At 47.6% G+C, this 4,340-nt stretch overlaps 1 protein-coding gene across 2 annotated transcripts in view; it reads right to left on the bottom strand.

Moving 5' to 3' along the window:
* Window positions 1-3,659, bottom strand: part of LCLAT1 (lysocardiolipin acyltransferase 1) — a 197,815-nt gene extending 194,156 nt beyond the window's left edge. The window contains exon 1 of one of the 2 annotated variants that reach the window (XM_032391458.1): window positions 3,533-3,659. The gene's annotated coding sequence lies outside the window, so the exon portion shown is untranslated. Of the gene's footprint in view, window positions 1-3,330; window positions 3,511-3,532 lie in introns of those variants that run through there. The other variant, XM_032391459.1, reaches the window with a different exon arrangement.
* Between the last annotated feature and the right edge of the window lie 681 nt (window positions 3,660-4,340).

Here is a 4,340-nt window from a genome sequence, read left to right as displayed (position 1 = left end):
GGAGTCTGCTTCTCCCTCTGACCCTCCTCCCTCTCATGCTCTCTGTCTCTCATTCTCTCTCTCTCTCAAATAAATAAATAAAAAATCTTTAAAAAAAAAATCTTATTGACCCAACAACCTCAAAGGGTTTACAATTCTCCCAAAACCCAGTAACAAAGAACTTTCTACTCTATCCTTTTCTTAAATTAACAATATCTCCAATCTGCAACCATATTGTTCCCAAAAAAACAAAACCAAAAAACCACGTGATTCTTTACTTGCTTACCAAGTGTTCCCCTCTCCCATCCTATTGTTCTTCACACTTAATCAATCTTCCATTCTCCTTTCAAAATGTGTGTGGTGGACTCTGAACTCTGCTCTGCTAGTGAATGCCCTGGTTCACTCTCTCACCACCTCTTGTTTGGAGTATGGACACTGTCCTTAACTAGTCTCCTTACATTCTTTCACCCTGTCGCTAGTCATCTCTCTCCAGAACATAAAGTTGATTGTATTACTCATTTGATTAAGATCTTTCTACAGGTCCCACTGCCCACAAGATAAAGTCACTCTCTCAGCTGAGAATTCACAATCTTTCCCGTGTTCTCCCTCAGCAACTTCTGCAAAACTCTGGTCTGATCCCTGGACACCCATGCACTCTCACTCGTCCTGACTCTCTACTGCTAACTCCTTTGGCTGGAAGCACTTTCTCCTTTACCCTGCAGTCAGCTCCCTTCCTATCTTGGCTAGGGCCACCCCAACAAAACCAACTGTTCCCTTGTATATGTTCCCACAGCTCTCTGTACCCACGACAACTATATCTGAAACCTTCTCGGACTGCATTAGTTATTTACTTGTTTGTCTCATTCACTGGTCTACAAACTTCTGGACCTGGGACTTCTCCCTGGATTTCCTGGAGGATAAGGTCAGGAATTAATCTTTACACATCAAAGACTTGGCAGGGCAATTCTATAAAGGCTCAAAGAAAGAATGAGGGGCGCCTGGGTGGCTCAGTCCGTTAGGCGGCTGCCTTCGGCTCGGGTCATGATCCCAGGGTCCTGGGATCGAGCCCCATGTCAGGAGCCTGCTTCTCCCTCTCCCTCTGCCTGCCTCTCTGCCTACTTGTGCTCTCTCTCTCTCTCTCTCTCTCTGTCAAATAAATAAAATCTTTAAAAAAAAAAAAAGGCATTAAAAAAAGAAAGAATTAATGTCCTAGCCACTTTTATTCATATCCTTTTTTTCTATAGAGACTTGAATACTTTATACAAATACATCAAAGTAATGAACCTACCATAAGTTTGCTTTCAAAAGTCACCCAGCAAGTTATTTTTTTGAGAGTTTAATAAAAACTAAAATCTTCCTTAATTATTGATTTGTGCGTCCTGTTAGAAGTTAATCAACTCTGGGCGCCTGGGTGGCTCAGTCGTTAAGCGTCTGCCTTCGGCTCAGGTCATGATCCCGGGGTCCTGGGATCGAGTCCCACATCGGGCTCCCTGCTCGGCGGGAAGCCTGCTTCTCCCTCTCCCACTCCCCTGCTTGTGTTCCCTCTCTCGCTGTGTCTCTCTCTGTCAAATAAATAAAATCTTTAAAAAAAAAAAAAAAAAGAAGTTAATCAACTCTGTTTTGAAATAATTTTTAAAATAAAGGGCATTAAAAGTAAAATGAATATACCACCTAACCAAAGTAACTGTAGTCATCACCATAAAAATCACTATTGGATGCCAACAGAATGAAACATGGTTATTACTTATGCAATACAACCAAAGGATCACAAACAAAATACTTCATTGAAAAATGTGTTCCTATATATCCCCCTTAACACATAACAAATCTGTATGATATAGGAAGATGGTATGCACGGTGGTTAAGACCACAGTTGTTTGATTTGGTGCCTCAGTTTCCTCATCAGTAAAACAAAGATGAGAAAGTACTCACTTCACCAAGTTGCTAGGTGACTAAGTCAGCACACACAACGTCGTTGGCTGAGGAACCGTATAGTAAGAAATGTCAACTGTCAACCCTGTATTTTTCACCTTTGTAAGCCCTTTCATATATACTGTCTTGGTTTTTTTTCTCACAAAAGTACAATGAGATTGTTTGGATAAGAACTGCGTTGCCCATTTCAGAGCTAAGATACTGACAAAGAGGTTATATGATTTCCCTAACATATTTTAAGCAGCTGAGTAGAAACTAGAAACCCCACCTACCCCAGCCCCTGGCCAAACTGACCAAATCTCCAGGGAGCAGTCTGGAAGAAAGTCTTTTGGGTTTCCCCCCCCATTATTTCCTCTTGGTGGTGAGCAGCCAGCCTAAACACCTGGTGAGGGCAGATGAACTAACCCATTCGCTCGGATTAAAAGGTAGGAGATGGCTCACTTTCACAATGCCTGACACACAGTGAGCACTCCAAAGACAGGAACCACTGATGACTGAAACACAAAGTGCTACTGTGCTTTCTCAATGACAGAACAAGGCACTCCACAAAATCAAGCCTGCTATCAAATAAAAAGTCACTTGATATTATGCTTATCCGTCACATCAAAGTACAATGTGGCAACAAACTTTTTTAAAAAATAACTTTTATAAAATAATTTTTACTCTCAAAAATCAACAGTTTTGCAAAAAGAACTATCATTAAGACACTTTGAAAACTAATTATATTTTATGACATATGTTTGCCCAAATAAGCAACATGAATAGACAATATTTCATCTCTGAAAGGCCTTCACCATACTTTTCATTACTTCCCTAGACTTAAACGGAATCCCAAGCCTCAGCCTTATCTACAGCCACGTGCACACGAATACAATTAATGAGCTTCGAAGGCAGAGACAATATTCCAGGGAACCCACCTGAAGCAGGTTAAGTACAAGGAAGGAAAACGTCTCTAAGGCACTCAAATGCGCTTTTTATTTTTTGTCTTCAGCGAGCAGGTAGAAGCTAAGACACACCTTAACGATCAGACTTGACATCAGCTTCTGGCTGGGGCCTACCTTTCCTTCCGTGGCACTGCCACTCTGGCACCTGTGGGCAGGCATCTGGAGCCTGAAGGATACACAGATTAGGGCTCGAGAGCCCAAGTCCAAGCCTCGCACGTGGCGAACACTTGGGGACGTTTTGCACATTAACAGAGGCAGAAACAGAACTATGTTCGGGGCGAGGCAGCTCCCGGACCCGTCCAGGTCTGAAAAAGGAAGGTCTTGATACTAATCTATACCACCGACGGGGCACCTGGCCCGCCAAACCCCGCAACAGCCTCGCCCTCTCCCCCCTCGCCGAGCCGGCCCGCGCGGCCCCGCAGCCCCCAACGCCTTCGCCTGCCTCTGCGAATCGCTTCCCCGCGCCTCCCCTCACCTGAGCCGGCGACGCCGCCACCTGCGTCGGGCCTCCAATTCCTGGTCAAGTGACCGTTACCGGGGCCGCAGCCAGGGCAGGCCCGTGGCTCAGGGGGAAGAGTCCGTGGGGCTGTTCCCCCTCCACCAACTCGGGGATCCCCCGGCCGCCGCCGCCATTTTACGGCGCTAAACCCCCCACTTGACAGTTCCCGGCCTCCCACCTGTGACCAGCAGAGGACGTCGCGCGTCGCCGTGGGGGTCGCGTGGACGAACTGGAGAATCCGTGGGGGGCACAACCTCCGAGCAAAACCCGCCGCTAATTCATCCCGAAGCGGGAGGCGTCCGGCCCGTCGCCCTAGTAATGCGTCCCGGCAGGCTCCATCCTGATTGGCTGCGAGCGCCGTGACGCGACGGCGTCCCCGGCTGCGTGGGAAGCCCGGGTCCCTGGCGCCCCGCCCCAGCCGGGGGCACCCCCGGCGCCCGTGGTCGAGGGCTCCCTTAAAGGGGCAGCGCTCAGTTCCCCGTCTGGCCTCGGCGGGGAGCGGGGCGGTGTAGGGGAGAGAAACAATAGCAATAAGAAACCGAGGAGGGCATTGTCCCAGGGAACCTAATCGTCCAGCCGACCCTTCTCAGAGTGGAAAACAGAAATCTGGGGAATTTAATTTATAAGCCTAACTTACAGCCCGAGGTCCCGGGGCAAATCAGTAGTAGAACCAGTTGTAGAACTCAGGTTCCTGATGCGCATACCAGGTTCTCCCTAGCAGGCACAGTATTTCCCCACCCCTAGAGAAAATTCCCCTCCTCTGAGTACCCCCATCCCTTACATCACACCCGTTGTGAAAAGTGTTCATTGATGTAGGAAAGACCTTAGGGTTCGAAGCCGACCGCCAAGAAAGAATTCTTGATATGTCTTTGGTACAAAAAGGTGATTTTATTAAAACATGGGGACAGGACCTGGGCAGAAAGAGCTACAATGGGGTCATGAGGGGTGGTGACTATATACCTACAAGGTGTGTGTGTGGGGGGGGG

The sequence above is a fragment of the Phoca vitulina genome, unplaced genomic scaffold (assembly GCF_004348235.1).
Source record: "Phoca vitulina isolate PV1807 unplaced genomic scaffold, GSC_HSeal_1.0 scaffold63, whole genome shotgun sequence".
NCBI lineage: Eukaryota > Metazoa > Chordata > Mammalia > Carnivora > Phocidae > Phoca > Phoca vitulina.
This window is presented reverse-complemented; position numbering and strand designations above follow the sequence as displayed.